This window comes from Triticum aestivum, chromosome 3A, assembly GCF_018294505.1.
Source record: "Triticum aestivum cultivar Chinese Spring chromosome 3A, IWGSC CS RefSeq v2.1, whole genome shotgun sequence".
Lineage (NCBI taxonomy): Eukaryota > Viridiplantae > Streptophyta > Magnoliopsida > Poales > Poaceae > Triticum > Triticum aestivum.
In genome coordinates this window covers 77,806,475-77,818,163 of record NC_057800.1, presented here as the reverse complement: position 1 = coordinate 77,818,163, position 11,689 = coordinate 77,806,475, and positions in this window count along the sequence as shown.

The following is an 11,689-nucleotide window of genomic DNA, read 5'->3' as shown; positions in this document are numbered from 1 at the left end:
TAGAAACAACATGGAGACCAAGAAATGAACGCAAAAGGCGAGAGATATTACTATATCAAGAATTCTCAAGAGGTGGTAAAATTACCACGACATTCTTGACATAAAAGGTGGTAACATTCCAAGGTAAAGAAGAACAAATGCTGGATAGCAAGGATCTCAAGGTATAACACAAAACACGAATAAGTTTGTGTTGAACGGAAGGCCATAAAGTGGTCGGTGATAACACAAACCATTAAGGGGCGAGGATGGTATTTCTCATCAAGAATTCTATATATATCTTGGAAGAGCTCAGGATGTTGTTGATGACCACGACACATTTGTCGAGAGATTTCATGAAGATGTAATCGGTCGGCTATGACATCAAGTCAAATGATGGTGCAGCGAAAGTCAAATAATACTTGAAGAAGAACTCATAAGAAGTTATGCAGTTCCGTGATAATCTCAAGATACCAGAGGGGGTAATACTCGATGACAGATCAAAGTAGAGGTTGGACTGGGGTATTGCTCTATAGAAGACAAGCGCTTAAACTTGCACGCGAAATGGTATTTAAAGGAGAACATGGTCGGAACCATGATTGCAAAAGGCCAGATCCCGGATATAAGATGAACTTATACCAAAGGAATAATTTAATTTAAGAGAAGCTTTAATGATAAGATCTACATCGTGTCCATGGGCATGAACACAAAGTTCAAGGTCGACTCCCACTTCTCTAATGCATAACCTTTCATTCACTTCTCACTTTCGAAGAAGTTGTAGTGTTGAAATTTCATCTGGCAAAATACCAGAAGTGTATGACTCATGAAAACTTTCGAGTTCACACAGTTTAGAGAAGGCATATGTTCAACCCATAGGGGCTTCTTAGAAACATATACCACAAGTTTCAAGAGTAAATATCACAAGCTCGAAAGTAGAGCAAGGTTGAGAAAGTAGATGATACAATTTACCAAAGGCATTATGTATCCGAGGGGAGGCTCACAAGGTTATTGAATATGAAGGACGTTGTCAGATAAAATCCATTAAAGGATTTGCCGGTCCATGTCGTGGTTCTAAGTCTGACAGCAATGTAGGGGGGTAGGTATGAAGAGGCAAGATCTTAGCTATGGAGTAGTTGTAAGCACACGAGGTTTACGAGTTCAGGCCCTTCTCGTAAGAAGTAATAGCCCTACGTCTCGGAGCCCGGAGGCGGTTGACTGGATTATGCGTGTATGAATTACAGGGGTGCGAACCCTTTACACTGAGGAGGGGGGTGGCTTATATAGAGTTCGTCGGACCCCTCCGGCCCTCAGTTATGCAGGGTTTTAAATACATTAAGGTCGGGCGTTACTGGTAACGCCCCTAATAAAGTGCTATGATGACCATAAAAGCTACTTAATGACCGACCGTTAGCGTGCGGAGTGACTTTAGGTCTCCTGTCCGTCGAGTGGTTGGATCTTGGTCGAGTGATTGCTTCTTGGTCGAGTGTCTTCGAGTCTGTCGAGTGGAACACCTCCAAGTCGATTGAAAGGTGATTTCTTCTAGAGATGTCCTTGGGTAGGGCAGTTGGGATAGGTCCATGACCCTAACCTAGGTACATAGCTTCATCATTAGCCCCCGAATGGATCGAGGTTTGAGTGGGGAAGGAGTTGAGAACTTCTCCGACTCATTTTTCATGCCATGAGCATATCTTGTTTCAGATCAATGAACCTGAGTGATGACAGCAACTTCCTTTTCAGTCGCCTTGATCCATTCTTAGTTTTTTGTCGAGTGAGTTTCTTTACTTGAAAAGTTCCGAGTGACGGTGTGGAGGAGATCTTCCATCTGACAAGTTGTTCTGCTGCCCGCAGATTTCGCAGGATTCGAATTTTGGGAAGCGCGCGGGACGGGGGAGGCCGCAGTAATCGGATGGGATAGGGCGGAGCCGCCTCGATCTCCGTGCCACCTTTTTCGCCACGTATCGCGCGCGCGATTGTTACGGGATTTGACAGGACCGTTCGGGCCTACCAGTCAGCCACTCGGAAGCGACCTCATATAAGGCGTCGGACCGGGGTTTCTTGAACAGTGCGTTCTCATTTCCTCTTCTCCTCTTCAGGCTTCTTCGTCGCGCTCGCTCTCGCCCCAGCGCCGCCGCTCCATACGCGTCTCGCCGGCGACGATGGGGAAGGAGAAGACGGCAGCTCTGGAGCGGGCGAAGAAGGCGACGGCAAAGGCGAAGGGGAAGGCGACCAGTCGGGGTGGATCTTCCTCGCGGGCTGGCCTGCCGGAGGGCTGGATCCAGGGCGACTGGATCCGCTCGGCGATCCGCCAAGAAGACCTCGACGACCTAGCCAACAGAGGGCTGATCCCCCATGGATCGGCGTGGCTTCCGGGGAAGGAATCCAAGCCGCAACCTCAAGAGGGTGAGCGCGTTCTCCTTGCCACCCACATCGACCGTGGATTTTCCTTGCCTCCTCACCCTTTCTTTTGGGGATTTCTGAATTTCTTTGGGGCACAACCTCACCACTTCACTCCCAACACAATCGTGTATCTCGCTGCTTTCGTGTCTTTGTGCGAGAATTTCTTGGGTTGTCGGCCTCACTGGGGTCTTTTCAAGCACATTTTCACCTGTCATTCTCAGATGATGAAAAAGGCCAATCCGAGTGACGAGAGAACACAAGTGATTCAGATGTGCGGGGGTCTTGGTGTTCAGATGAGAGGGAAAAGTTCCTTTCCAGCCATGATTCTTCTCGACTCGGTTCGCGGATGGCAGTCGACCTGGTTTTACTGCAAAGACCAGCCGACGCCAGGGCAGTCGACTGGCCTCCCTCCTTTTACCATGGACCGGATGAGGAAACCCTCCTCTTTGAAGGTGCTCCCGGAGGAGAAGGCGCAGGTTAGGGTGCTGGTCGAACGAGTGGTCCAGCTTATCCGTGACGGGGTCACCGGTATGGATCTCTTGGAGGTTTTCATTCGGCGGCACATCCAGCCTCTTCAAGCCCGAGACCATCCGATGTGGATGTATTCGGGTCTTGACGACACCACTCGGATTCACCCGGAGGAGGTCGATGACGAGACACCGGAGAAGTGGCTATCGGGCATCACCGGAAACAAGGACAACCCCAGGGGAGCCAGGAGAGTTCCTCCATTCGACCAGTCCCATGAACCAGAAAAGGTCCGATTCTGAGCTTTTGATTGTAATCTGAATTCACTCGCGCAGCTGTCTATACTGCGTCGACTGACTTTATTCTTCCTGCTTTCTTTCAGGCCCTTATCGAAATGTATTCAATGCCCAATGGAGAGCAAGAGCAAGACCTGGAAGGAGAGGCGAGCGGCGGCGACAGTGGCGAATGGTATTCTGACGGTGAAGGGGACGAAGAAAGCGACGACCCAAGTGACGAAGAAGAAGTCGAGTCGCCTCCTCGCAGGGAGAGGCGATCCAAGCTTGACCAAGAACGACCGAGCGCCCGTGAAAAGGCGATTGCTCAGGCTGGTCAGTCTTCAAAGCGTCCTCGGACCTCTTCACCAACCCCAACTGAAAAAGCGTCAAAGCATCCCAAAGTTGCAGAGCAGAAGCCTCGGAAGGCGTTGCCGAAGATTAAGATTGACATCCCCGTCGCTTCTGCGTGAGTGTCTCCCTTTGTATTCACTCGACGCCCCGTGCTGTTTGTTTTTTCTTGATTTAACCAGACGAACTTTGGAACTGGCAGCGCTGCTACTTCCGGGACCTCAGCTTACAGGGACGAGGATGAGGTAATGGAGGATGCGGTCACTTCCAATCTGGGTATGATTTCTGACATTCTGTCTTTATTTGGTCGACTCAACTGCAATGTGTACCATTGGGTGATGTGATTTTGGCGATTGATCTTTGAACAGCTCCTAACATTATTGACCTCCCCGATGATGATGATGAAGAGCCTGAGAGGCCTTTGACGAGGAAAAATAGGCAAGCTCCTGCAAGCAAGGTGCCACAGTCGACGCCGAGGGCGGAACCAGTCGTTCAGGACGCTGGTGATGCCAATCGGGGTTCTGTTACCTTCGCCGTACCATTGTCGAGTGCCTTGCCTTCTTCGTCGACTGCTCAGGCCCCTGCCGACCCACCTTCAGTTTTTGCGACCCATCATGTCCCAGAGGACGAAGTGAATGCTGCCAAGGAAGCCATACGCCAGGCGGGCATTATGATGGAGAAGATGAAGACGGTGCGGGACGCCAGTCAGGCCGCCTACGACGCCAGCTCGGCTCTCCAAAGCAACGTTCAGGTTAGTTGGTCACCGCTTGTTCTGTTAGGATATGCTATCTGAAGACTCTCTTTCCGAAAATCTTTGCATCTGTACACCCACTGGGTGCGTCGATTGAATTTTTGAACTAGTGGGGGCACGCTGAGTGCACCCACTGGGTGTAGTCCCCGAGACTACGGTGGACTGCTGGCAGTCGACTGTAGTCTTTGTATTTTGATTCTTTCGCTCGATCTGGTCTGGCCGCGTCGAGTGTAAACCGAACCGGTAGTTTGTCTCTTCTACTCGGTCTGGGCGAGTGGGATCAGAACCGGTGGGGGCACGCCAAGTGCACCCACTGGGTGTAGTCCCCGAGACCGCGGTCGACTGCTGGCAGTCGACTGTGGTCTGAGTTCTATGGTCTGAGTTCTTCTTTCTCTCTTTTTTTACTCCCTGCACTCGACTCCGGCGGGCCGGTCGAGTGGGATCAGAACCGGTGGGGGCACGCAAAGTGCACCCACTGGGTGTAGTCCCCGAGACTATGGTGGACTGCGGGCAGTCGACCGTAGTCTTAGTATTTATTGTCTTTGTCGTTTTTCGCTGTAAAATAACTTCTCCTCCCTGATTGCAGAAATCTTGTGATCTTGGAGCTCGCTTTGCTGACTTGGAGAAACAGCAGATCCAACTAAACCTTGACTTGGAATTGGCCAAGACAGAGCTACAAAAGGCCAAGGACGACGCCAATGGTAAGACGAGCTTGTCGACTGGTTTGTCTTAGGCTTGAGTACCCTTCTGCTCTTTCTGAATCAAGCACCATTTCTTTGCAGAAAAACTGAGAGAAGCTCTGGCGAAGAAGGATCAGGATTTGGCTGCTGCTCAAAAGGAAGCTGACGACAGAACTGCTCTGGCTGAACAGAAACTGGCTTCAGTCGGCCAATTGGAAGAAGAGAACACCAAGATGAAATCTGCTCTGAACGAAGCCAACAAGGAGTGCACGCGCTTGAAGAAGGACAATCTCAACCTGTACGAGAAGATGGAAGGCATCGCTCGCAGGAGGGACGATCTGGAGAGCTATCTGAGGAGCCTTGCCAAGAAGTTGTTCATCAAGCTTGAAGGTATACATTTGTTCCTGATGTTTTTGTCGACTCAGCATACGAAAACTGACTTATCCTTGGATCGTGAATGCAGAGTTTTGCCAGAACTTCGAGGAGGAGACTGGGCGGATTGAGCCAGGTTTGGACCCCAATCAACTCTCCCGTGAAAGATGAAACTGCCATGAATCTGCTCCGACTGGAATCCCGCATCGACGGTGTTGTGGACTACTTGGCTCGACTGAAGGTCGCCACGTCACGGATTGACACGGCACTTTGGCCAGAGGCCACGCTCCAGAATGATCTTGAGTCCCTGATGACTCAACTTAACGAGATCCCTGACCGAGTGCAGGAGTGGAAGAAATCTTCTGCCCGGTGTGGTGCTGATGTGGCTCTGTCTTTGGTTCGTGTCCACTGCAAGGAGGTGCGACAAGATAAGCTGGCAGCAATCAAGGTCGCCAACACCCAGAGGCATGACTTCCGATCTTTTATGGAGACTTTTATTGCTGCAGCCACTCGGATCGCCGATGGCGTCGACCTGGACGAGTTCGTCGAGCCTGCCAGTCCTCCTCCTGCGGAGTGAACAAACTTTTATGCCCCACCTTAAATTTGCCTCGGAATGCCGAGTGGTTTTTGTAACCGTTAAACTCTTTCGGGCTGAATGCCTGAGCATTTCGATCTGTGGTCTGGACCCTTTAGGATTTTATCTGAACTTGGTTTATCGTTGAATATCTTCATGAATTCTCCGTCGAGTGGAACTCGTTCTTCACTCGAGACAACTTTTTGTATTTGCGGCGCAGCTCCAAAGGAGAAAGTAGCAGTCGACCTGCACCTCCTCGTCCTTGCGGAGTAGGATGGAGCGCACATTGTATTTGTCGCGAAGCTCCCAAGGAGAAGGTGGCAGTCGATCTGCACCTCGTCGTCCTTGCGGAGTAGGATGGAGCGCACGTTGTATTTGTGGCGAAGCTCCCAAGGAGAAGGTGGCAGTCGATCTGCACCTCGCCGTCCTTGCGGAGTAGGATGGAGCGCACGTTGTATTTGTGGCGAAGCTCCCAAGGAGAAGGTGGCAGTCGACCTGCACCTCGTCGTCCTTGCGGAGTAGGATGTGTTTCGTACTTAGGCAAGTACTGGACTGCATCTAAGCCTCCGAGTGGGAGGGTTGCTCTCCACTCGGTAGGATTTTTCAAACTTAGGCGAGTTTTGGACTGCAGCTAAGCCCCCGAGTGAGAGGCTGGCTCACCACTCGGTAGGATTTTCAAATACTTAGGCGAGTACTGGACTGCAGCTAAGCCCCCGAGTGAGAGGCTGGCTCACCACTCGGTAGGATTTTCAAATACTTAGGCGAGTACTGGACTGCAGCTAAGCCCCCGAGTGAGAGGCTGGCTCGCCACTCGGTAGGATTTTCAAATACTTAGGCGAGTACTGGACTGCAGCTAAGCCCCCGAGTGAGAGGCTGGCTCACCACTCGGTAGGATTTTCAAATACTTAGGCGAGTACTGGACTGTGGCTAAGCCCCCGAGTGAGAGGCTGGCTCACTACTCGGTAGGATTTCCAAATACTTAGGCGAGTACTGGATTGTAGCTAAGCCCTCGAGTGAGAGGCTGGCTCGCCACTCGGTAGGATTTTCAAATACTTAGGCGAGTACTGGACTGTAGCTAAGCCCCCGAGTGAGAGGCTGGCTCACCACTCGGTAGGATTTTCAAGTACTTAGGCGAGTACTGGACTGCAGCTAAGCCCCCCGAGTGAGAGGGTCGCTCTCCACTCGGTAGGATTTTTCAAACTTAGACGAGCACTGGATTGCAGCTAAGCCCCCGAGTGGGAGGGTCGCTCTCCACTCGGTAGGATTTTTCAAACTTAGGCGAGTACTGGACTGCAGCTAAGCCCCGAGTGGGAGGGTCGCTCTCCACTCGGTAGGATTTTCAAACTTAGGCGAGTACTGGACTGCAGCTAAACCCCCGAGTGGGAGGGTCGCTCTCCACTCAGTAGGATTTTTCAAACTTAGGCGAGTTCTGGACTGCAGCTAAGCCCCCGAGTGAGAGGCTGGCTCACCACTCGGTAGGATTTTCAAATACTTAGGCGAGTACTGGACTGCAGCTAAGCCCCCGAGTGACAGGCTGGCTCACCACTCGGTAGGATTTTCAAATACTTAGGCGAGTACTGGACTGCAGCTAAGCCCTCGAGTGAGAGGCTGGCTCGCCACTCGGTAGGATTTTCAAATACTTAGGCGAGTACTGGACTGCAGCTAAGCCCCCCGAGTGAGAGGCTGGCTCGCCACTCGGTAGGATTTTCAAATACTTAGGCGAGTACTGGACCGCAACTAAGCCCCCGAGTGAGAGGCTGGCTCACTACTCGGTAGGATTTCCAAATACTTAGGCGAGTACTGGACTACAGCTAAGCCCCCGAGTGAGAAGCTGGCTCGCCACTCGGTAGGATTTTCAAATACTTAGGAGAGTACTGGACTGCAACTAAGCCCCCGAGTGAGAGGCTGGCTCACCACTCGGTAGGATTTTCAAATACTTAGGCGAGTACTGGATTGCAGCTAAGCCCCCCGAATGAGAGGCTGGCTCACCACTCGGTAGGATTTTCAAACGCTTAGGCGAAACGGGTTCACAGCTAAGCCCCCGAGTGGGAGGCTGGCTCACCACTCGGTAGGAAATTATTTTACAAACTTAAGCGAAATGGATTCGCAGCTAAGCCACCCACTGGGGGATTTCTCACACAAACAAAAATGATAACAATCACTAGGAAAATTACAACACTCTTGTCTTTGATAAATAAACTACAGGAGTTTTTTCTTATTACATCTCATCCGAGTGAGAAGTCAAGTATAAAAGGGGCGGAGCAGCTCCGCATTCCAGGCTCGTGGCTCATCAATCTGGCGATCGACATTATAAAGGTGATACGCTCCATTGTGGAGGACTCTGGTGACTATGAAGGGACCTTCCCAAGTAGGAGCGAGTTTGTGTGGTTTCTGCTGATCCACTCGGAGGACAAAGTCTCCTTCTTGGAAGGCTCGACTCTTCACATTTCTGGCATGGACTCGACGCAAGTCTTGCTGATAGATGGTCGATCAGATTATGGCCATTTCTCTTTCTTCTTCCAGGAGGTCGACTGCGTCCTGCCGGGCTTGTTCTGCTTCATCTTCAGAGTAGAGCTCGACTCGGGGTGCGTTGTGAAGCAGGTCACTCGGCAAAACTGCTTCGGCTCCGTAGACCAGAAAGAATGGGGTTCTTCCGGTCGATCGGTTCGGGGTTGTCCTCAATCCCCAAAGAACTGATGGAAGCTCGTCGACCCATGCACCTGCTGCGTGCTTGAGATCGCGCATCAGTCGAGGTTTCAGTCCTTTGAGAATTAAGCCGTTTGCTCTTTCCGCTTGTCCATTCGACTGGGGGTGAGCGACTGAAGCGTAGTCGACTCGTGTGCCCTGAGAGGCGCAAAAGGCTCTGAATTTGTCGGAATCGAAGTTTGACCCATTGTCAGTGATGATGCTGTGCGGAACTCCATATCTGAATATCAACTCTCTGATGAAACTGATAGCAGTGCAAGCATCAAGATTCTTGATAGGCTTAGCTTCAATCCATTTGGTGAACTTGTCGACTGCTACTAGCACATGAGTGAAGCCGCTCCTGCCCGTTCTCAGTGGTCCAACCATGTCCAGTCCCCAAACAGCGAAGGGCCAGACGAGTGGAATGATTTTCAGGGCTGACGCGGGCTTGTGCGACATATTGGAGTAAAACTGACATCCTTCACATTTGTCGACTATCTCTTTCGCCATTTCATTCGCTCTTGGCCAGTAGAATCCCGCTCGGTATGCTTTAGCCACAATGGTCCGAGAGGACGCATGATGACCACAGGTCCCCGAGTGGATATGATCAAGGATTATCTGACCTTCTTCTGGTGTTATACACTTTTGACTGACTCCAGTCGTGCTTTCTTTATACAACTGTCCCTTTATGACTGTAAAGGCCTTGGATCGACGGACGATCTGTCGAGCCTCTCCTTCGTCCTCTGGGAGTTCTTTCCTTAGGATGTACGCGATGTACGGTATTGTCCAGTCGGGAGTGATGACCAAGACTTCCATGATCAGGTCGACCACAGCTGGAACTTCAACTTCAGTCGGATCCGTGGCACTTTTTGGCTGCGGGGCCTCTTCAGTGAAGGGATCCTCCTGAACTGATGGTGTGTGGATGTGTTCCAAAAACACATTGCTGGGAATGGCTTCTCTTTTGGAACCTATTTTGCCAAATCATCAGCTGCTTGATTTTTCAGTCGGGGTATGTGATGAAGTTCTAACCCCTTGAATTTCTTCTCCAGCTTTCTCACTGCATTGCAATAACCAGTCATGGCCAGACTTCTGACGTCCCACTCCTTCATCACTTGATTAACCACCAAATCTAAGTCGCCATAGACCATGAGGCGACGGACGCCGAGTGAAATGGCCATGCGCAACCCATATAAAAGTGCTTCATATTCTGCCTCATTATTGGAGGAATCAAAGTGGATTTGAAGAACATATCTGAGCTTATCTCCTCGGGGGGAGACCAATACTACCCCGGCACCGGAACCATTCAGCATTTTGGAACCGTCGAAGAACATGCTCCAATGCTCCGAGTAAACCTGAGTCGGCAGTTGTTGTTCAATCCACTCGACAACGAAATCTGCTATTGCTTGGGACTTGATAGCTTTCTTTGCCTCAAACTTGATATCTAGAGGAAGGAGTTCAATCGCCCATTTTGCCACTCGACCAGTTGCATCTCTGTTGTGCAGGATCTCTGACAATGGAGCGTCGCTGACGACTGTAATGGAATGGTCAGAGAAGTAGTGAGCAACCTTCTTTGTGGTCATATAAATCCCATATACAAGCTTCTGATAATGAGGATATCTTTGCTTCGACGGGGTCAAAACTTCAGAAATATAATATACTAGGCGCTGAACTTTGAAGGCTTTTCCTTCTTCTTCCCGCTCGACCGTAAGTACCGTACTGACGACTTGTCCCGTGGCTGCGATGTAAAGCAGCAAAGGCTCTTTGCTGATTGGGGCAGCAAGCACCGGCTGGGTGGAGAGCAGAGCTTTGAGCTCTGCAAACGCTGCACCAGCTTCAGGAGTCCACTCGAACTTGTCTGACTTCTTCATCAATCGGTAAAGAGGCAATGCCTTTTCACCGAGACGAGAGATGAATCGACTTAAAGCGGCCAAGCAACCAGTAAGCTTCTGGACGTCGTGCACTCGCACAGGACTTTTCATTCGGAGTATAGTACCGACTTTTTTTGGATTGGCATCGATTCCCCGTTCGGAAATGAGAAAACCAAGTAACTTTCCGCCAGGAACTCCAAATGTGCACTTTGATGGATTAAGCTTGATATCATACTTCCTGAGGTTGGCGAAGGTTTCAGCAAGGTCAGTCAGCAGGTCGAAACCTTTCCGTGACTTGACCACAATATCATCCATGTATGCTTCCACATTCCGACTGATTTGAGTGAGCAAACACTTCTGAATCATCCTCATGAATGTGGCTCCAGCATTCTTGAGGTCGAACGGCATGGTAACATAACAGAAGCACCCGAATGGAGTGATGAAAGCTGGTTTGATCTCGTCAGGTCCATACAGACGGATCTGATGGTAATAGGCGTCTAAAAAAGACAGTCGCTCACATCCCGCAGTCGAGTCGACTATCTGGTCGATGCGGGGGAGAGGAAAATGATCTTTCGGGCAGGCCCGATTGATATGTTTAAAGTCAATGCACATGCGAAGTGACTTGTCCTTCTTGGGGACCATGACAACGTTGGCGAGCCACTCGGAGTGGTAGATCTCTCGGACGAACTCCGCTGCTAAGAGCCGAGCCACCTCCTCATCAATAGCCTTTCTCTTCTAGATGGCGGACCGTCGGAGATGTTCTTTGATAGGTTTTACTTTTGAGTCGACTCGTAGGCAGTGCTCAGCCAGCCCCCTGGGAACACCCGGCATGTCAGAAGGCTTCCATGCGAAAATGTCCCAGTTCTCACGGAGGAACTGGATGAGCGCTTCTTCCTATTTGGAGTCGAGTGTTGTTGAGATATGAGTCGGAGCAGCACTGGGATCGGTCGGGTGAATGTGAGCCGGCTTCGTTTCGCCAGACGACTGAAAAGCTGATTCTATAGCGGGCTTCTTGGCTCGCAACAAATCACTCGGGTCTGCAGTCTTCTGGTATTCCTGCAGCTCCACCACTGCCATCTGAGTATCAGCGATCTTTGAACCTTTCTGAAAACACTCTTCTGCTTTCTTCCGATTGCCCGTAACAGTGATCACACCTTTGGGACCAGGCATCTTCAATTTGAGATACACATAACATGGTCGAGCCATGAAGCGTGCATAAGCCGGCCTGCCCAAAATAGCGTGATAAGCACTCTGGAAATCCACAACCTCGAACGTCAACTTTTCTTTGCGGTAATTCT